Below are 21,300 nucleotides of genomic sequence, written 5' to 3' on the forward strand. Positions count from 1 at the left end.
AACAGCAGGGGGTGAAGGTGCTGTGTTTAAAGAGGTGGAGTTATGCAGATCTAAAACGCGTGGATTGCAGCAGCAGCAAGCCGAAAAGTGCAGGCATGTAAGGGATCTAGAGGTTGACAACATGTCTTCTTAACGGGAGTCCAGGAGCTCATCTCCACAAATGGACTTTTCAGGATCCTTGGGTGGCTCCGTAGTTTGAAACCAATTCTGGTTATCGCTTCTCGGCCTTTTGGCTAAGATCAAGTGTAGTATCTGTTCTTATCAGTTTAATATCTGATACGTCCCCTATCTGGGGACCATATATTAAATGGATTTTTAGAACAGGGAGATGGAAAAAGAGCTTGCTCTGTCCACTCCACGCATTGACCTGGTATTGCAGTATCTCCAGGACCGGTGCACCCCTTCTTTAATGCAGTTTCTAAAATCAGAAAGAATTGAATTCAATGTTTTTTGTTCATTTTGCTTGTTTGTCGGATTTTGGGATGGACTCTTTGGCTTTGCTTTTCTTCTCCTCATTGGATTTTTCATGTTCAAAGTTGCAGAAGCCAGATTACAAGCTCATTTTGGTTCAACTTCAGCAACTGTGCATTGCATTGCCATGTAATGTGATGCAATGCTATCTTTCTAGCTCTCCCTTTTTACTTCCTTTTGGATAAACAGACATATTAGGCAAGCATTTTGGAGCTTTCACCTAAATAACTACAGGTGGTGAGATAAGCTGCACAATATAATTGACCTTTCAGTATATTGTTGCACACACACCATCTATTTAGCAAATGCCCGTGTTATCAACAGCAGCCTTTTAAACTCACCTGAGCTAACAGGTATGTGCGCTGGTTACTCTGCTGCGCTTAAAATTTCTTTTTTGGTTTGCTACAATGCCTTTTCTGAAACGTTGTCTCCTTCTGCTGGAACACTGACTTCTTTCATTTAATGCCTGCAGACTATAAAATAGAACCCAACCCAAAAAGTTTGGTTGATTAGTCTGTGGCATTCTGTTAAACTGTTGCTTATGGCGGTCTCTGTGAGCTTCTCAGCGACATTCAGCCAGCCAGGTATCCTGCCTGCAGTAGATGGAATGTGGCAATGGAACGCTGGCTGCGCGTGTCATAATAGGCTCTGAGCCTTTATATACCTGTGCACAGCAGCAGCCACCTTCAGTCTGCTGCTGGACAGCCAGCAGCAGCAGCAGCAGGAGAGGTATGTAATCAGGAGCCCTCCTGCTAAGGGTAGACAGCTGCTCGTTCCACCCCACCCCCCGCCTTAATTGGTTCTCCTCCCTTCCAACGGTGTTGAGGCGGGTGGGAACAGCAGGGGGTGAAGGTGCTGTGTTTAAAGAGGTGGAGTTATGCAGATCAAAAACGCGTGGATTGCAGCAGCAGCAAGCCGAAAAGTGCAGGCATGTAAGGGATCTAGAGGTTGACAACATGTCTTCTTAACGGGAGTCCAGGAGCTCATCTCCACAAATGGACTTTTCAGGATCCTTGGGTGGCTCCGTAGTTTGAAACCAATTCTGGTTATCGCTTCTCAGCCTTTTGGCTAAGATCAAGTGTAGTATCTGTTCTTATCAGTTTAATATCTGATACGTCCCCTATCTGGGGACCATATATTAAATGGATTTTTAGAACAGGGAGATGGAAAAAGAGCTTGCTCTGTCCACTCCACGCATTGACCTGGTATTGCAGTATCTCCAGGACCGGTGCACCCCTTCTTTAATGCAGTTTCTAAAATCAGAAAGAATTGAATTCAATGTTTTTTGTTCATTTTGCTTGTTTGTCGGATTTTGGGATGGACTCTTTGGCTTTGCTTTTCTTCTCCTCATTGGATTTTTCATGTTCAAAGTTGCAGAAGCCAGATTACAAGCTCATTTTGGTTCAACTTCAGCAACTGTGCATTGCATTGCCATGTAATGTGATGCAATGCTATCTTTCTAGCTCTCCCTTTTTACTTCCTTTTGGATAAACAGACATATTAGGCAAGCATTTTGGAGCTTTCACCTAAATAACTACAGGTGGTGAGATAAGCTGCACAATATAATTGACCTTTCAGTATATTGTTGCACACACACCATCTATTTAGCAAATGCCCTTGTTATCAACAGCAGCCTTTTAAACTCACCTGAGCTAACAGGTATGTGCGCTGGTTACTCTGCTGCGCTTAAAATTTCTTTTTTGGTTTGCTACAATGCCTTTTCTGAAACGTTGTCTCCTTCTGCTGGAACACTGACTTCTTTCATTTAATGCCTGCAGACTATAAAAGAGAACCCAACCCAAAAAGTTTGGTTGATTAGTCTGTGGCATTCTGTTAAACTGTTGCTTATGGCGGTCTCTGTGAGCTTCTCAGCGACATTCAGCCAGCCAGGTATCCTGCCTGCAGTAGATGGAATGTGGCAATGGAACGCTGGCTGCGCGTGTCATAATAGGCTCTGAGCCTTTATATACCTGTGCACAGCAGCAGCCACCTTCAGTCTGCTGCTGGACAGCCAGCAGCAGCAGCAGCAGGAGAGGTATGTAATCAGGAGCCCTCCTGCTAAGGGTAGACAGCTGCTCGTTCCACCCCACCCCCCGCCTTAATTGGTTCTCCTCCCTTCCAACGGTGTTGAGGCGGGTGGGAACAGCAGGGGGTGAAGGTGCTGTGTTTAAAGAGGTGGAGTTATGCAGATCTAAAACGCGTGGATTGCAGCAGCAGCAAGCCGAAAAGTGCAGGCATGTAAGGGATCTAGAGGTTGACAACATGTCTTCTTAACGGGAGTCCAGGAGCTCATCTCCACAAATGGACTTTTCAGGATCCTTGGGTGGCTCCGTAGTTTGAAACCAATTCTGGTTATCGCTTCTCGGCCTTTTGGCTAAGATCAAGTGTAGTATCTGTTCTTATCAGTTTAATATCTGATACGTCCCCTATCTGGGGACCATATATTAAATGGATTTTTAGAACAGGGAGATGGAAAAAGAGCTTGCTCTGTCCACTCCACGCATTGACCTGGTATTGCAGTATCTCCAGGACCGGTGCACCCCTTCTTTAATGCAGTTTCTAAAATCAGAAAGAATTGAATTCAATGTTTTTTGTTCATTTTGCTTGTTTGTCGGATTTTGGGATGGACTCTTTGGCTTTGCTTTTCTTCTCCTCATTGGATTTTTCATGTTCAAAGTTGCAGAAGCCAGATTACAAGCTCATTTTGGTTCAACTTCAGCAACTGTGCATTGCATTGCCATGTAATGTGATGCAATGCTATCTTTCTAGCTCTCCCTTTTTACTTCCTTTTGGATAAACAGACATATTAGGCAAGCATTTTGGAGCTTTCACCTAAATAACTACAGGTGGTGAGATAAGCTGCACAATATAATTGACCTTTCAGTATATTGTTGCACACACACCATCTATTTAGCAAATGCCCTTGTTATCAACAGCAGCCTTTTAAACTCACCTGAGCTAACAGGTATGTGCGCTGGTTACTCTGCTGCGCTTAAAATTTCTTTTTTGGTTTGCTACAATGCCTTTTCTGAAACGTTGTCTCCTTCTGCTGAAACACTGACTTCTTTCATTTAATGCCTGCAGACTATAAAAGAGAACCCAGCCCAAAAAGTTTGGTTGATTAGTCTGTGGCATTCTGTTAAACTGTTGCTTATGGCGGTCTCTGTGAGCTTCTCAGCGACATTCAGCCAGCCAGGTATCCTGCCTGCAGTAGATGGAATGTGGCAATGGAACGCTGGCTGCGCGTGTCATAATAGGCTCTGAGCCTTTATATACCTGTGCACAGCAGCAGCCACCTTCAGTCTGCTGCTGGACAGCCAGCAGCAGCAGCAGCAGGAGAGGTATGTAATCAGGAGCCCTCCTGCTAAGGGTAGACAGCTGCTCGTTCCACCCCACCCCCCGCCTTAATTGGTTCTCCTCCCTTCCAACGGTGTTGAGGCGGGTGGGAACAGCAGGGGGTGAAGGTGCTGTGTTTAAAGAGGTGGAGTTATGCAGATCTAAAACGCGTGGATTGCAGCAGCAGCAAGCCGAAAAGTGCAGGCATGTAAGGGATCTAGAGGTTGACAACATGTCTTCTTAACGGGAGTCCAGGAGCTCATCTCCACAAATGGACTTTTCAGGATCCTTGGGTGGCTCCGTAGTTTGAAACCAATTCTGGTTATCGCTTCTCGGCCTTTTGGCTAAGATCAAGTGTAGTATCTGTTCTTATCAGTTTAATATCTGATACGTCCCCTATCTGGGGACCATATATTAAATGGATTTTTAGAACAGGGAGATGGAAAAAGAGCTTGCTCTGTCCACTCCACGCATTGACCTGGTATTGCAGTATCTCCAGGACCGGTGCACCCCTTCTTTAATGCAGTTTCTAAAATCAGAAAGAATTGAATTCAATGTTTTTTGTTCATTTTGCTTGTTTGTCGGATTTTGGGATGGACTCTTTGGCTTTGCTTTTCTTCTCCTCATTGGATTTTTCATGTTCAAAGTTGCAGAAGCCAGATTACAAGCTCATTTTGGTTCAACTTCAGCAACTGTGCATTGCATTGCCATGTAATGTGATGCAATGCTATCTTTCTAGCTCTCCCTTTTTACTTCCTTTTGGATAAACAGACATATTAGGCAAGCATTTTGGAGCTTTCACCTAAATAACTACAGGTGGTGAGATAAGCTGCACAATATAATTGACCTTTCAGTATATTGTTGCACACACACCATCTATTTAGCAAATGCCCTTGTTATCAACAGCAGCCTTTTAAACTCACCTGAGCTAACAGGTATGTGCGCTGGTTACTCTGCTGCGCTTAAAATTTCTTTTTTGGTTTGCTACAATGCCTTTTCTGAAACGTTGTCTCCTTCTGCTGGAACACTGACTTCTTTCATTTAATGCCTGCAGACTATAAAAGAGAACCCAACCCAAAAAGTTTGGTTGATTAGTCTGTGGCATTCTGTTAAACTGTTGCTTATGGCGGTCTCTGTGAGCTTCTCAGCGACATTCAGCCAGCCAGGTATCCTGCCTGCAGTAGATGGAATGTGGCAATGGAACGCTGGCTGCGCGTGTCATAATAGGCTCTGAGCCTTTATATACCTGTGCACAGCAGCAGCCACCTTCAGTCTGCTGCTGGACAGCCAGCAGCAGCAGCAGCAGGAGAGGTATGTAATCAGGAGCCCTCCTGCTAAGGGTAGACAGCTGCTCGTTCCACCCCACCCCCCGCCTTAATTGGTTCTCCTCCCTTCCAACGGTGTTGAGGCGGGTGGGAACAGCAGGGGGTGAAGGTGCTGTGTTTAAAGAGGTGGAGTTATGCAGATCTAAAACGCGTGGATTGCAGCAGCAGCAAGCCGAAAAGTGCAGGCATGTAAGGGATCTAGAGGTTGACAACATGTCTTCTTAACGGGAGTCCAGGAGCTCATCTCCACAAATGGACTTTTCAGGATCCTTGGGTGGCTCCGTAGTTTGAAACCAATTCTGGTTATCGCTTCTCAGCCTTTTGGCTAAGATCAAGTGTAGTATCTGTTCTTATCAGTTTAATATCTGATACGTCCCCTATCTGGGGACCATATATTAAATGGATTTTTAGAACAGGGAGATGGAAAAAGAGCTTGCTCTGTCCACTCCACGCATTGACCTGGTATTGCAGTATCTCCAGGACCGGTGCACCCCTTCTTTAATGCAGTTTCTAAAATCAGAAAGAATTGAATTCAATGTTTTTTGTTCATTTTGCTTGTTTGTCGGATTTTGGGATGGACTCTTTGGCTTTGCTTTTCTTCTCCTCATTGGATTTTTCATGTTCAAAGTTGCAGAAGCCAGATTACAAGCTCATTTTGGTTCAACTTCAGCAACTGTGCATTGCATTGCCATGTAATGTGATGCAATGCTATCTTTCTAGCTCTCCCTTTTTACTTCCTTTTGGATAAACAGACATATTAGGCAAGCATTTTGGAGCTTTCACCTAAATAACTACAGGTGGTGAGATAAGCTGCACAATATAATTGACCTTTCAGTATATTGTTGCACACACACCATCTATTTAGCAAATGCCCTTGTTATCAACAGCAGCCTTTTAAACTCACCTGAGCTAACAGGTATGTGCGCTGGTTACTCTGCTGCGCTTAAAATTTCTTTTTTGGTTTGCTACAATGCCTTTTCTGAAACGTTGTCTCCTTCTGCTGGAACACTGACTTCTTTCATTTAATGCCTGCAGACTATAAAAGAGAACCCAACCCAAAAAGTTTGGTTGATTAGTCTGTGGCATTCTGTTAAACTGTTGCTTATGGCGGTCTCTGTGAGCTTCTCAGCGACATTCAGCCAGCCAGGTATCCTGCCTGCAGTAGATGGAATGTGGCAATGGAACGCTGGCTGCGCGTGTCATAATAGGCTCTGAGCCTTTATATACCTGTGCACAGCAGCAGCCACCTTCAGTCTGCTGCTGGACAGCCAGCAGCAGCAGCAGCAGGAGAGGTATGTAATCAGGAGCCCTCCTGCTAAGGGTAGACAGCTGCTCGTTCCACCCCACCCCCCGCCTTAATTGGTTCTCCTCCCTTCCAACGGTGTTGAGGCGGGTGGGAACAGCAGGGGGTGAAGGTGCTGTGTTTAAAGAGGTGGAGTTATGCAGATCTAAAACGCGTGGATTGCAGCAGCAGCAAGCCGAAAAGTGCAGGCATGTAAGGGATCTAGAGGTTGACAACATGTCTTCTTAACGGGAGTCCAGGAGCTCATCTCCACAAATGGACTTTTCAGGATCCTTGGGTGGCTCCGTAGTTTGAAACCAATTCTGGTTATCGCTTCTCGGCCTTTTGGCTAAGATCAAGTGTAGTATCTGTTCTTATCAGTTTAATATCTGATACGTCCCCTATCTGGGGACCATATATTAAATGGATTTTTAGAACAGGGAGATGGAAAAAGAGCTTGCTCTGTCCACTCCACGCATTGACCTGGTATTGCAGTATCTCCAGGACCGGTGCACCCCTTCTTTAATGCAGTTTCTAAAATCAGAAAGAATTGAATTCAATGTTTTTTGTTCATTTTGCTTGTTTGTCGGATTTTGGGATGGACTCTTTGGCTTTGCTTTTCTTCTCCTCATTGGATTTTTCATGTTCAAAGTTGCAGAAGCCAGATTACAAGCTCATTTTGGTTCAACTTCAGCAACTGTGCATTGCATTGCCATGTAATGTGATGCAATGCTATCTTTCTAGCTCTCCCTTTTTACTTCCTTTTGGATAAACAGACATATTAGGCAAGCATTTTGGAGCTTTCACCTAAATAACTACAGGTGGTGAGATAAGCTGCACAATATAATTGACCTTTCAGTATATTGTTGCACACACACCATCTATTTAGCAAATGCCCTTGTTATCAACAGCAGCCTTTTAAACTCACCTGAGCTAACAGGTATGTGCGCTGGTTACTCTGCTGCGCTTAAAATTTCTTTTTTGGTTTGCTACAATGCCTTTTCTGAAACGTTGTCTCCTTCTGCTGAAACACTGACTTCTTTCATTTAATGCCTGCAGACTATAAAAGAGAACCCAGCCCAAAAAGTTTGGTTGATTAGTCTGTGGCATTCTGTTAAACTGTTGCTTATGGCGGTCTCTGTGAGCTTCTCAGCGACATTCAGCCAGCCAGGTATCCTGCCTGCAGTAGATGGAATGTGGCAATGGAACGCTGGCTGCGCGTGTCATAATAGGCTCTGAGCCTTTATATACCTGTGCACAGCAGCAGCCACCTTCAGTCTGCTGCTGGACAGCCAGCAGCAGCAGCAGCAGGAGAGGTATGTAATCAGGAGCCCTCCTGCTAAGGGTAGACAGCTGCTCGTTCCACCCCACCCCCCGCCTTAATTGGTTCTCCTCCCTTCCAACGGTGTTGAGGCGGGTGGGAACAGCAGGGGGTGAAGGTGCTGTGTTTAAAGAGGTGGAGTTATGCAGATCTAAAACGCGTGGATTGCAGCAGCAGCAAGCCGAAAAGTGCAGGCATGTAAGGGATCTAGAGGTTGACAACATGTCTTCTTAACGGGAGTCCAGGAGCTCATCTCCACAAATGGACTTTTCAGGATCCTTGGGTGGCTCCGTAGTTTGAAACCAATTCTGGTTATCGCTTCTCGGCCTTTTGGCTAAGATCAAGTGTAGTATCTGTTCTTATCAGTTTAATATCTGATACGTCCCCTATCTGGGGACCATATATTAAATGGATTTTTAGAACAGGGAGATGGAAAAAGAGCTTGCTCTGTCCACTCCACGCATTGACCTGGTATTGCAGTATCTCCAGGACCGGTGCACCCCTTCTTTAATGCAGTTTCTAAAATCAGAAAGAATTGAATTCAATGTTTTTTGTTCATTTTGCTTGTTTGTCGGATTTTGGGATGGACTCTTTGGCTTTGCTTTTCTTCTCCTCATTGGATTTTTCATGTTCAAAGTTGCAGAAGCCAGATTACAAGCTCATTTTGGTTCAACTTCAGCAACTGTGCATTGCATTGCCATGTAATGTGATGCAATGCTATCTTTCTAGCTCTCCCTTTTTACTTCCTTTTGGATAAACAGACATATTAGGCAAGCATTTTGGAGCTTTCACCTAAATAACTACAGGTGGTGAGATAAGCTGCACAATATAATTGACCTTTCAGTATATTGTTGCACACACACCATCTATTTAGCAAATGCCCTTGTTATCAACAGCAGCCTTTTAAACTCACCTGAGCTAACAGGTATGTGCGCTGGTTACTCTGCTGCGCTTAAAATTTCTTTTTTGGTTTGCTACAATGCCTTTTCTGAAACGTTGTCTCCTTCTGCTGGAACACTGACTTCTTTCATTTAATGCCTACAGACTATAAAAGAGAACCCAACCCAAAAAGTTTGGTTGATTAGTCTGTGGCATTCTGTTAAACTGTTGCTTATGGCGGTCTCTGTGAGCTTCTCAGCGACATTCAGCCAGCCAGGTATCCTGCCTGCAGTAGATGGAATGTGGCAATGGAACGCTGGCTGCGCGTGTCATAATAGGCTCTGAGCCTTTATATACCTGTGCACAGCAGCAGCCACCTTCAGTCTGCTGCTGGACAGCCAGCAGCAGCAGCAGCAGGAGAGGTATGTAATCAGGAGCCCTCCTGCTAAGGGTAGACAGCTGCTCGTTCCACCCCACCCCCCGCCTTAATTGGTTCTCCTCCCTTCCAACGGTGTTGAGGCGGGTGGGAACAGCAGGGGGTGAAGGTGCTGTGTTTAAAGAGGTGCAGTTATGCAGATCTAAAACGCGTGGATTGCAGCAGCAGCAAGCCGAAAAGTGCAGGCATGTAAGGGATCTAGAGGTTGACAACATGTCTTCTTAACGGGAGTCCAGGAGCTCATCTCCACAAATGGACTTTTCAGGATCCTTGGGTGGCTCCGTAGTTTGAAACCAATTCTGGTTATCGCTTCTCGGCCTTTTGGCTAAGATCAAGTGTAGTATCTGTTCTTATCAGTTTAATATCTGATACGTCCCCTATCTGGGGACCATATATTAAATGGATTTTTAGAACAGGGAGATGGAAAAAGAGCTTGCTCTGTCCACTCCACGCATTGACCTGATATTGCAGTATCTCCAGGACCGGTGCACCCCTTCTTTAATGCAGTTTCTAAAATCAGAAAGAATTGAATTCAATGTTCTTTGTTCATTTTGCTTGTTTGTCGGATTTTGGGATGGACTCTTTGGCTTTGCTTTTCTTCTCCTCATTGGATTTTTCATGTTCAAAGTTGCAGAAGCCAGATTACAAGCTCATTTTGGTTCAACTTCAGCAACTGTGCATTGCATTGCCATGTAATGTGATGCAATGCTATCTTTCTAGCTCTCCCTTTTTACTTCCTTTTGGATAAACAGACATATTAGGCAAGCATTTTGGAGCTTTCACCTAAATAACTACAGGTGGTGAGATAAGCTGCACAATATAATTGACCTTTCAGTATATTGTTGCACACACACCATCTATTTAGCAAATGCCCTTGTTATCAACAGCAGCCTTTTAAACTCACCTGAGCTAACAGGTATGTGCGCTGGTTACTCTGCTGCGCTTAAAATTTCTTTTTTGGTTTGCTACAATGCCTTTTCTGAAACGTTGTCTCCTTCTGCTGGAACACTGACTTCTTTCATTTAATGCCTGCAGACTATAAAAGAGAACCCAACCCAAAAAGTTTGGTTGATTAGTCTGTGGCATTCTGTTAAACTGTTGCTTATGGCGGTCTCTGTGAGCTTCTCAGCGACATTCAGCCAGCCAGGTATCCTGCCTGCAGTAGATGGAATGTGGCAATGGAACGCTGGCTGCGCGTGTCATAATAGGCTCTGAGCCTTTATATACCTGTGCACAGCAGCAGCCACCTTCAGTCTGCTGCTGGACAGCCAGCAGCAGCAGCAGCAGGAGAGGTATGTAATCAGGAGCCCTCCTGCTAAGGGTAGACAGCTGCTCGTTCCACCCCACCCCCCGCCTTAATTGGTTCTCCTCCCTTCCAACGGTGTTGAGGCGGGTGGGAACAGCAGGGGGTGAAGGTGCTGTGTTTAAAGAGGTGGAGTTATGCAGATCTAAAACGCGTGGATTGCAGCAGCAGCAAGCCGAAAAGTGCAGGCATGTAAGGGATCTAGAGGTTGACAACATGTCTTCTTAACGGGAGTCCAGGAGCTCATCTCCACAAATGGACTTTTCAGGATCCTTGGGTGGCTCCGTAGTTTGAAACCAATTCTGGTTATCGCTTCTCGGCCTTTTGGCTAAGATCAAGTGTAGTATCTGTTCTTAAAAGAACACAAGAGCTACGATCTACACTTGACGAGAGCGATCGAACTCGGAAGGAGAAGAGCTTCGGAGCCCAGCTGACATCGGAGAAGGAAGGCGGATATCGGTGGGAGGAAGAAGCTCTAAAGAATCCAGAAGAAGACGAAGACTCGGAGAAGAATCGGGCTGTCCTGTGGAATCTTCGAGGAAGAAAATCATCGAGACAAAGACCTTTCGGGGAATTTGTCCAGAACACGACGGGAGAAGAATCTGCATAGCTCCACCCATTCCGGGAAAAGTTCCAGATCCAGCTCCAAGAAGTAACTGCAGGAGGAAAGCCATGGCAAGCGCTGCGAGGAAGGCCGAAAAGAAGAGCCTGGAGCAGGGGACAGCCAGGAGGGCCCAGCCAGGAGCCGATTCTGACCCCAAGGACTCTGCCTCCACGACTGGCCAGCAGAAGGGACCCCAGAAGCCCCGCCACGAAGCTCCAGCCCTGGAGCCATGGATGCGGCAGACGGTGGCCCTGAAGCTGAAGGAAGTGGATGGGAGGGTGCCGGACATGTCCTCGGACGTGTTCTGCCAGAAGATGCTGCTGGATCGAGGCTTCTCCAGGTCGGACACCCTCAGCATCCAGACCTTCTTGACGGGGATCTTCTTCGTCACCTTCGCCACTGTGAACACCTGCAGGAGGTTCTGGGAAATGGTAAGCGCAAAAGGACCAGATAATTCTTTCTCTGCCTTTACAGGTAGCTGCCCTATCCAGAGGGACGAAAGGAGGATCACGGTCTCCATGCGCAACCCGCACACCCCAGGCCAAGACATCTGTACCTTCCTGAGACGCTTCTGTTTGGTTGTGAAGGAACCTTCTCACATCCTGAATGGACTCGGCTTCTGGACAGGTAAGTGGTCGGTGACCGTTAGACTTCACAGGGACCTGGCGTACTCAGACGGACTTCGGCACCTGCCCCCGACATTCTCCCTGGGCAACTCCTACGGCCTCATCTATTACCCGGACATGCCGCGGAACTGCAGGAGATGCGGCAAGAGCGGCCACGAGATGAAGGACTGCAAGGAGGATGCCTGCAGGATTTGTCGAGTGACGGGACACAGCTCGAAGGACTGCCCGAAGAAGACGTCCTGCAACCTGTGTGGGCTGGCGGCTCATCTGTACAAGGATTGCCCCAAGCGTGAGAGATCCTGGGCATCGGTGGTTGCGACGACCCCAGCTACGGAGGACAAGGCCCCGATGACCAGGCCTGTGAAGGTCAAGGACGCGACGACCAAGGCCCCAGCGGCCAAGGCCGAGACGACCAAGGCCAAAGCGGTCAAGGAGTCGGTGGCCAAAGCCCCAGCGACGGTCCCAGCAGCTCCGAAGCAGAAGAAAAAGTCAAAGGAGGGTAAGAGTTCTGTCACCCCTCTCTCGATCCCTCCCCCTGCCACCCCCGTCCAATCCCCCCCCACCCCGGCCACCCCTGCTGAGGATTCCACTTCCTCTTCCTCCTTCCCCTACTCCTCAGCAGGTGTCCTTTCCCCTGCCCCGGCAGCCACTCTCCCTCCCCAGACCATGGTAGCGGTGGAATTAACCTTTCCTCCACCCGCCGCTATCTATTCCGAGGAGGATTTTCCCCTTCTTGTCTCCCCAGTTCCAACCCGGGGAAAGAGGAAGGTGGAGGACAGCCCTGCTACTGAATCCTCCAAAAAGAAGATTCTGGATTTCGTAGGCGAAAAGGAGGATACCCTCCCTGAGCCAGAAGAGATGGAGCACATGGTTGAGACCCTGGTGGCCGAGCCAGAAGAGGAGGAACTGGTGGTCGCCGAGATCGAGGCCGCGCTGCTTGACCAGATGGAGGAAGAGGGCCTGCTGGTGATCCCGTCACCAGCAGTCAACACCGACGAGGGACCACCCGACCGGAGTGGTAACTAAGGTGTATTGCCTGCGCTAACTTTTTCTTTTTTCCCTACATGATGGCTAATATTAACTTATTTTCCATTAATGTCAGGAGCATCAAGGACAAGTTCAGACGTCAGACTATTTATGCCTTCCTTACTTCCCAGTTGTGTGATGTTTATATGTTGCAGGAATGTTCCCTTCCCTCCTCTAGGTCCTTCAAACATCTGGCCAGGGAGTGGTCCCACGGTCCATCCTACTGGTCCGGTGGGGGTGACTGCAAGTCTGCGGGGGTCGCAATTCTGATCAGGGGGGGCGCATTCACGCTTGAGTCCGTCCAGGAGCTCATCTGCGGCAGGGCTCTTGTTGTAGATGGCAACTGGGCGGGAGAACCTGTCAGGTTCATCAACGTGTATGCGTCCCCACTGAAGAATGAGCGCTTGGAGCTTTTCCAAACCCTGCGGCTTCAGCTTGCCACCACCAGGACCTTAGTGATGGCCGGGGATTTCAACTGCCCCATCGAGGAGGATGGTCGTAGTTCTGGCACATCTGCCAAGTTGGACATCACGTCCAAGCTGCTCATCGAGATGGTAACCGAGGCCTCTCTTCAGGACGTGGTGGGCTCCATGGGGAGAGGCTCCACGAACTATTCGTGGAGCCGACCCGATGGCTCACTCCGCTCCAGGATTGACTTTGTGTTCACCTCTCGGGCAGTCAGGCAGAGTAGGCACTCGATGGTCTCCTGCTTCTTCTCCGACCACAGAGCCATTCACTTACAAGGTGTCCTCGGCGACGGTTTTCCGTCCGGCCCCGGCTCCTGGAAGCTGAATTGTGCTCTGCTGGCTCAGGATGAAGTCGTGGAGGAGCTGAGAGCAGCCTACGCAATGTGGCAGTCCTACAAGGGTAGCTTCCAAACAGTCTCTGATTGGTGGGAATATGTTAAACTTGAGTTTCGCTGTTTCTTTCAGGCCAAGGGTCGACAACAGGCGTGTGAGAAGAGGAGGGACTTCAGAGGGCTGCAGCGCGAGCTGCGGTCGCTGCAGGACCTTCTTCACTGCGGCTGGGACGTGAGGGAGGAGCTGGAGGAGACCAAGAAGAGCCTGAAAAGGCACTTTGAGGAGGAGTCCAAGCGAATCGTCTTCCGTTCCAAAGTGGAGAATCTGGAGAAGGGTGAGAAATGTAACTCATTCTTTTTCAGGAAACTTCATTCCGGTCACACGCCCCTGAACGAGCTGCGAGACGAGAGCGGAAACATGCGACGTGGGAAGGAGGACGTGATGAGGGTCGTCAGCGACTTCTACAGCGAACTCTACTCCCACAAGACTACCGACCCCGACGCTGCTGATAAGTTCCTGTCAGGTATCACTAACCATCTTGATCCTGCAGGCACGGCAGCCTTGGACAAACCTCTGATGGTGGGCGAATTGCTCTCTGCCGCTAAATCCTTTAGGACCGGCAGGACCCCGGGCAGTGATGGTCTTCCAGCGGAGCTCTATGTAGCGCTGGGAGACCTCATCTGTCCGGACCTGTTGGACCTGTACGAGGAGATGGTGGTGGAGGGTAGAATGCCTCCATCTTTGAGGGAAGGAATGGTCACGATCCTGTACAAGCGGAAGGGAGAGAGGTGCGACCTGAGGAATTGGCGTCCCATCACTCTGCTCAACGTGGACTACAAGATCCTGGCCAAGACGATGGCGACACGACTTAAGACGGTCATCGGACGGATCATCCACCCGGACCAGACCTGCGGCATCCCTGGACGTCGCATCGCAGACAGCCTCGCTCTCGTGCGGGACACGGTCGAGTACATCAAGGTCCGCCGCGCACACGCGGCCCTGGTCTCCTTGGATCAGGAGAAGGCCTTCGACCGGGTTTCCCACGAGTTCATGGGCCGAGCTCTGCACCGGTTAGGTTTGGGTAACATGTTTTGTTCGTATGTCCGTCTGATGTATTTTGATATCCACAGCTCGGTGTTGGTGAACGGCTGGAAGACTGACCCCTTCCCTGTCCTCTCTGGGGTCAGACAAGGCTGCCCTCTATCACCTCTTCTTTTTGTTTGTGTTATAGAACTCTTCGCAGAGGCTATCCGGCAGAATGGAGAGATCAGAGGGATCACCGCACCGGGTCCGGGACGACACGAGGTCAAGTGCTCGCTCTACATGGACGACGTCACCGTCTTCTGCGCTGATCGTGGTTCAGTCGACGCCCTCGTCCAGACGTGTGAGAGGTTCGGTCGGGCTTCAGGGGCCAAAGTCAACTGCAGGAAGTCGGAAGCCATGCTCTTCGGGGATTGGCAGCCGGCCTCCTCTGCCCCCTTCCCCTTCAACATTCAACCGGATTTCCTCAAGGTGCTGGGAGTCTGGTTCAGGAAGGAAGGAGCGGCCCTCAAGTCCTGGCAAGAACGCTTGGCCAAGGTGAAGCAACGGATCGGACTCTGGAGCCTCAGACACCTCACTTGTGAGGGTAAGGCACTCGTCCTGCGTAATGAGGTCCTGCCCGTCTTGCAGTACACGGCGCAGGCCTGGCCCCCACACGTCACTGTGTGCAGGGCCATTACCAAGACAGTGTTTCACTTTGTCTGGGGATCCAAGATGGACAGAGTCAGGCGGGCCGTCATGTACAAGGAGCCTCGCAAGGGTGGGAAGGGCGTTCCAGATATCCCCACCCTCCTGCGATCCTCTTTTGTGTGTGATTGTGTCCGCCGGACTTTGCAAGTCAAGAATGGCTCCGCGGGCAGGTCCATGTCTCACTTCTTCCTGCTTCCTCTTTGGAGGCGACTCGGCTGGGACAAGTGGGACAGCTCCTTCCCCTACAACTGGACGACGCCATGGTTCTACGGAGACGTCGTTCGATTTGTGGGGGAGCATCAACTGGAGGGACTCAAGCCCGACTTGTGGAAGCCCAAAACTATCCACAAGCTAATCAGAGCCAAGGATGACGTGGAGAACATCACAGGACTTCACCAGGACACGCTGGAGACTGTGTGGACAAATGTGTCGTCTGACAGGCTGACCAACGGGCACAAGGACTTGTCGTGGATGGCGATTCAGGGCGGACTGCCCGTCCGGTCATTCATCCATGCCCGGAACCTGTGCAAGACCCGGTACTGCCCAAGGTGCCCCTTCGTGGAGGAAACATCTTTGCACACTTTTTGGGACTGCGGATTTGCACAGCGCCTATTGACTGCACTTGAGGACGACCTGAGGAACTCTGTCCCCAGGGCGAGCCTATCGCACCATTCTGTGCTTTATGGACTATTCCCTGGGGTTCATACCGTCGGAGCCATCCAGGAGGCTTGGCGCCTTATGAACTGCTTCAAGGATGCCGTTTGGGTCGCCAGGAACCGGCTCATCTTCAGGAGGGAGAGGATGTCCATCCAGGACTGCCGCAGGCTGATCCACAGCCTGCTCAGAGACTATTCCATCATGGACGGTCCGGAGGACGAGGATGAGGACTAAACCCCTCCTCCCCCTCTCCCCTTATGTGTCTTGTCTTTCAATAAAGCTTCGGGCCTGTGATTTTCCCCTCCCCATCCCCTTTTTCCCAATCCCTATCCCTTATCACGGTTCGTCGTACTGTATTGATTGACATGCTTTTTCTTTCAGATTGAGTGTTTTGTGTAGCATAGGGGTGCGATGTGTCTAGTTAGTGCGTCGTATCCTCATGCTATGTAAATATGATGTAGAATTCTGTGTGTACTGGGCTGCGGCACTGTACACTGTCTGTTAACTTATTTTTTGTGCTAATAAAAGATATATTCAATCAAAAAATCTGTTCTTATCAGTTTAATATCTGATACGTCCCCTATCTGGGGACCATATATTAAATGGATTTTTAGAACAGGGAGATGGAAAAAGAGCTTGCTCTGTCCACTCCACGCATTGACCTGGTATTGCAGTATCTCCAGGACCGGTGCACCCCTTCTTTAATGCAGTTTCTAAAATCAGAAAGAATTGAATTCAATGTTTTTTGTTCATTTTGCTTGTTTGTCGGATTTTGGGATGGACTCTTTGGCTTTGCTTTTCTTCTCCTCATTGGATTTTTCATGTTCAAAGTTGCAGAAGCCAGATTACAAGCTCATTTTGGTTCAACTTCAGCAACTGTGCATTGCATTGCCATGTAATGTGATGCAATGCTATCTTTCTAGCTCTCCCTTTTTACTTCCTTTTGGATAAACAGACATATTAGGCAAGCATTTTGGAGCTTTCACCTAAATAACTACAGGTGGTGAGATAAGCTGCACAATATAATTGACCTTTCAGTATATTGTTGCACACACACCATCTATTTAGCAAATGCCCTTGTTATCAACAGCAGCCTTTTAAACTCACCTGAGCTAACAGGTATGTGCGCTGGTTACTCTGCTGCGCTTAAAATTTCTTTTTTGGTTTGCTACAATGCCTTTTCTGAAACGTTGTCTCCTTCTGCTGGAACACTGACTTCTTTCATTTAATGCCTGCAGACTATAAAAGAGAACCCAACCCAAAAAGTTTGGTTGATTAGTCTGTGGCATTCTGTTAAACTGTTGCTTATGGCGGTCTCTGTGAGCTTCTCAGCGACATTCAGCCAGCCAGGTATCCTGCCTGCAGTAGATGGAATGTGGCAATGGAACGCTGGCTGCGCGTGTCATAATAGGCTCTGAGCCTTTATATACCTGTGCACAGCAGCAGCCACCTTCAGTCTGCTGCTGGACAGCCAGCAGCAGCAGCAGCAGGAGAGGTATGTAATCAGGAGCCCTCCTGCTAAGGGTAGACAGCTGCTCGTTCCACCCCACCCCCCGCCTTAATTGGTTCTCCTCCCTTCCAACGGTGTTGAGGCGGGTGGGAACAGCAGGGGGTGAAGGTGCTGTGTTTAAAGAGGTGGAGTTATGCAGATCTAAAACGCGTGGATTGCAGCAGCAGCAAGCCGAAAAGTGCAGGCATGTAAGGGATCTAGAGGTTGACAACATGTCTTCTTAACGGGAGTCCAGGAGCTCATCTCCACAAATGGACTTTTCAGGATCCTTGGGTGGCTCCGTAGTTTGAAACCAATTCTGGTTATCGCTTCTCGGCCTTTTGGCTAAGATCAAGTGTAGTATCTGTTCTTATCAGTTTAATATCTGATACGTCCCCTATCTGGGGACCATATATTCAATGGATTTTTAGAACAGGGAGATGGAAAAAGAGCTTGCTCTGTCCACTCCACGCATTGACCTGGTATTGCAGTATCTCCAGGACCGGTGCACCCCTTCTTTAATGCAGTTTCTAAAATCAGAAAGAATTGAATTCAATGTTTTTTGTTCATTTTGCTTGTTTGTCGGATTTTGGGATGGACTCTTTGGCTTTGCTTTTCTTCTCCTCATTGGATTTTTCATGTTCAAAGTTGCAGAAGCCAGATTACAAGCTCATTTTGGTTCAACTTCAGCAACTGTGCATTGCATTGCCATGTAATGTGATGCAATGCTATCTTTCTAGCTCTCCCTTTTTACTTCCTTTTGGATAAACAGACATATTAGGCAAGCATTTTGGAGCTTTCACCTAAATAACTACAGGTGGTGAGATAAGCTGCACAATATAATTGACCTTTCAGTATATTGTTGCACACACACCATCTATTTAGCAAATGCCCTTGTTATCAACAGCAGCCTTTTAAACTCACCTGAGCTAACAGGTATGTGCGCTGGTTACTCTGCTGCGCTTAAAATTTCTTTTTTGGTTTGCTACAATGCCTTTTCTGAAACGTTGTCTCCTTCTGCTGGAACACTGACTTCTTTCATTTAATGCCTGCAGACTATAAAAGAGAACCCAACCCAAAAAGTTTGGTTGATTAGTCTGTGGCATTCTGTTAAACTGTTGCTTATGGCGGTCTCTGTGAGCTTCTCAGCGACATTCAGCCAGCCAGGTATCCTGCCTGCAGTAGATGGAATGTGGCAATGGAACGCTGGCTGCGCGTGTCATAATAGGCTCTGAGCCTTTATATACCTGTGCACAGCAGCAGCCACCTTCAGTCTGCTGCTGGACAGCCAGCAGCAGCAGCAGCAGGAGAGGTATGTAATCAGGAGCCCTCCTGCTAAGGGTAGACAGCTGCTCGTTCCACCCCACCCCCCGCCTTAATTGGTTCTCCTCCCTTCCAACGGTGTTGAGGCGGGTGGGAACAGCAGGGGGTGAAGGTGCTGTGTTTAAAGAGGTGGAGTTATGCAGATCTAAAACGCGTGGATTGCAGCAGCAGCAAGCCGAAAAGTGCAGGCATGTAAGGGATCTAGAGGTTGACAACATGTCTTCTTAACGGGAGTCCAGGAGCTCATCTCCACAAATGGACTTTTCAGGATCCTTGGGTGGCTCCGTAGTTTGAAACCAATTCTGGTTATCGCTTCTCGGCCTTTTGGCTAAGATCAAGTGTAGTATCTGTTCTTAAAAGAACACAAGAGCTACGATCTACACTTGACGAGAGCGATCGAACTCGGAAGGAGAAGAGCTTCGGAGCCCAGCTGACATCGGAGAAGGAAGGCGGATATCGGTGGGAGGAAGAAGCTCTAAAGAATCCAGAAGAAGACGAAGACTCGGAGAAGAATCGGGCTGTCCTGTGGAATCTTCGAGGAAGAAAATCATCGAGACAAAGACCTTTCGGGGAATTTGTCCAGAACACGACGGGAGAAGAATCTGCATAGCTCCACCCATTCCGGGAAAAGTTCCAGATCCAGCTCCAAGAAGTAACTGCAGGAGGAAAGCCATGGCAAGCGCTGCGAGGAAGGCCGAAAAGAAGAGCCTGGAGCAGGGGACAGCCAGGAGGGCCCAGCCAGGAGCCGATTCTGACCCCAAGGACTCTGCCTCCACGACTGGCCAGCAGAAGGGACCCCAGAAGCCCCGCCACGAAGCTCCAGCCCTGGAGCCATGGATGCGGCAGACGGTGGCCCTGAAGCTGAAGGAAGTGGATGGGAGGGTGCCGGACATGTCCTCGGACGTGTTCTGCCAGAAGATGCTGCTGGATCGAGGCTTCTCCAGGTCGGACACCCTCAGCATCCAGACCTTCTTGACGGGGATCTTCTTCGTCACCTTCGCCACTGTGAACACCTGCAGGAGGTTCTGGGAAATGGTAAGCGCAAAAGGACCAGATAATTCTTTCTCTGCCTTTACAGGTAGCTGCCCTATCCAGAGGGACGAAAGGAGGATCACGGTCTCCATGCGCAACCCGCACACCCCAGGCCAAGACATCTGTACCTTCCTGAGACGCTTCTGTTTGGTTGTGAAGGAACCTTCTCACATCCTGAATGGACTCGGCTTCTGGACAGGTAAGTGGTCGGTGACCGTTAGACTTCACAGGGACCTGGCGTACTCAGACGGACTTCGGCACCTGCCCCCGACATTCTCCCTGGGCAACTCCTACGGCCTCATCTATTACCCGGACATGCCGCGGAACTGCAGGAGATGCGGCAAGAACGGCCACGAGATGAAGGACTGCAAGGAGGATGCCTGCAGGATTTGTCGAGTGACGGGACACAGCTCGAAGGACTGCCCGAAGAAGACGTCCTGCAACCTGTGTGGGCTGGCGGCTCATCTGTACAAGGATTGCCCCAAGCGTGAGAGATCCTGGGCATCGGTGGTTGCGACGACCCCAGCTACGGAGGACAAGGCCCCGATGACCAGGCCTGTGAAGGTCAAGGACGCGACGACCAAGGCCCCAGCGGCCAAGGCCGAGACGACCAAGGCCAAAGCGGTCAAGGAGTCGGTGGCCAAAGCCCCAGCGACGGTCCCAGCAGCTCCGAAGCAGAAGAAAAAGTCAAAGGAGGGTAAGAGTTCTGTCACCCCTCTCTCGATCCCTCCCCCTGCCACCCCCGTCCAATCCCCCCCCACCCCGGCCACCCCTGCTGAGGATTCCACTTCCTCTTCCTCCTTCCCCTACTCCTCAGCAGGTGTCCTTTCCCCTGCCCCGGCAGCCACTCTCCCTCCCCAGACCATGGTAGCGGTGGAATTAACCTTTCCTCCACCCGCCGCTATCTATTCCGAGGAGGATTTTCCCCTTCTTGTCTCCCCAGTTCCAACCCGGGGAAAGAGGAAGGTGGAGGACAGCCCTGCTACTGAATCCTCCAAAAAGAAGATTCTGGATTTCGTAGGCGAAAAGGAGGATACCCTCCCTGAGCCAGAAGAGATGGAGCACATGGTTGAGACCCTGGTGGCCGAGCCAGAAGAGGAGGAACTGGTGGTCGCCGAGATCGAGGCCGCGCTGCTTGACCAGATGGAGGAAGAGGGCCTGCTGGTGATCCCGTCACCAGCAGTCAACACCGACGAGGGACCACCCGACCGGAGTGGTAACTAAGGTGTATTGCCTGCGCTAACTTTTTCTTTTTTCCCTACATGATGGCTAATATTAACTTATTTTCCATTAATGTCAGGAGCATCAAGGACAAGTTCAGACGTCAGACTATTTATGCCTTCCTTACTTCCCAGTTGTGTGATGTTTATATGTTGCAGGAATGTTCCCTTCCCTCCTCTAGGTCCTTCAAACATCTGGCCAGGGAGTGGTCCCACGGTCCATCCTACTGGTCCGGTGGGGGTGACTGCAAGTCTGCGGGGGTCGCAATTCTGATCAGGGGGGGCGCATTCACGCTTGAGTCCGTCCAGGAGCTCATCTGCGGCAGGGCTCTTGTTGTAGATGGCAACTGGGCGGGAGAACCTGTCAGGTTCATCAACGTGTATGCGTCCCCACTGAAGAATGAGCGTTTGGAGCTTTTCCAGACCCTGCGGCTTCAGC

General features: G+C 49.2%; 10 non-coding genes and 2 pseudogenes across 10 annotated transcripts; all 12 read left to right on the top strand.

The window, feature by feature from the left end:
• Positions 1–213: 213 nt before the first annotated feature.
• Positions 214–404, top strand: LOC141183865 (U2 spliceosomal RNA). The gene has a single exon (XR_012258677.1). It is a non-coding gene; the product is annotated as a U2 spliceosomal RNA (small nuclear RNA).
• Positions 405–1,519: 1,115 nt separating this feature from the next.
• LOC141183156 (U2 spliceosomal RNA) lies at positions 1,520–1,710 on the top strand. The gene has a single exon (XR_012258160.1). It is a non-coding gene; the product is annotated as a U2 spliceosomal RNA (small nuclear RNA).
• Positions 1,711–2,825: 1,115 nt separating this feature from the next.
• On the top strand, positions 2,826–3,016 carry LOC141183866 (U2 spliceosomal RNA). The gene has a single exon (XR_012258678.1). It is a non-coding gene; the product is annotated as a U2 spliceosomal RNA (small nuclear RNA).
• Positions 3,017–4,131: 1,115 nt separating this feature from the next.
• On the top strand, positions 4,132–4,322 carry LOC141183867 (U2 spliceosomal RNA). The gene has a single exon (XR_012258679.1). It is a non-coding gene; the product is annotated as a U2 spliceosomal RNA (small nuclear RNA).
• Positions 4,323–5,437: 1,115 nt separating this feature from the next.
• LOC141183157 (U2 spliceosomal RNA) lies at positions 5,438–5,628 on the top strand. The gene has a single exon (XR_012258161.1). It is a non-coding gene; the product is annotated as a U2 spliceosomal RNA (small nuclear RNA).
• Positions 5,629–6,743: 1,115 nt separating this feature from the next.
• LOC141183869 (U2 spliceosomal RNA) lies at positions 6,744–6,934 on the top strand. Its single transcript, XR_012258681.1, has one exon. It is a non-coding gene; the product is annotated as a U2 spliceosomal RNA (small nuclear RNA).
• Positions 6,935–8,049: 1,115 nt separating this feature from the next.
• On the top strand, positions 8,050–8,240 carry LOC141183871 (U2 spliceosomal RNA). The gene has a single exon (XR_012258682.1). It is a non-coding gene; the product is annotated as a U2 spliceosomal RNA (small nuclear RNA).
• Positions 8,241–9,355: 1,115 nt separating this feature from the next.
• LOC141183220 (U2 spliceosomal RNA) lies at positions 9,356–9,546 on the top strand. The gene has a single exon (XR_012258218.1). It is a non-coding gene; the product is annotated as a U2 spliceosomal RNA (small nuclear RNA).
• A 1,115-nt stretch (positions 9,547–10,661) lies between these two features.
• On the top strand, positions 10,662–10,739 carry LOC141183499 (U2 spliceosomal RNA; annotated as a pseudogene).
• A 5,564-nt stretch (positions 10,740–16,303) lies between these two features.
• On the top strand, positions 16,304–16,496 carry LOC141183287 (U2 spliceosomal RNA). The gene has a single exon (XR_012258278.1). It is a non-coding gene; the product is annotated as a U2 spliceosomal RNA (small nuclear RNA).
• A 1,115-nt stretch (positions 16,497–17,611) lies between these two features.
• LOC141183205 (U2 spliceosomal RNA) lies at positions 17,612–17,802 on the top strand. Its single transcript, XR_012258205.1, has one exon. It is a non-coding gene; the product is annotated as a U2 spliceosomal RNA (small nuclear RNA).
• Positions 17,803–18,917: 1,115 nt separating this feature from the next.
• Positions 18,918–18,995, top strand: LOC141183500 (U2 spliceosomal RNA; annotated as a pseudogene).
• Positions 18,996–21,300: the final 2,305 nt, after the last annotated feature.

Source organism: Phyllobates terribilis, unplaced genomic scaffold, assembly GCF_046119375.1.
Source record: "Phyllobates terribilis strain yellow unplaced genomic scaffold, ASM4611937v1 Scaffold_38__1_contigs__length_12584779, whole genome shotgun sequence".
Taxonomy (NCBI): domain Eukaryota; kingdom Metazoa; phylum Chordata; class Amphibia; order Anura; family Dendrobatidae; genus Phyllobates; species Phyllobates terribilis.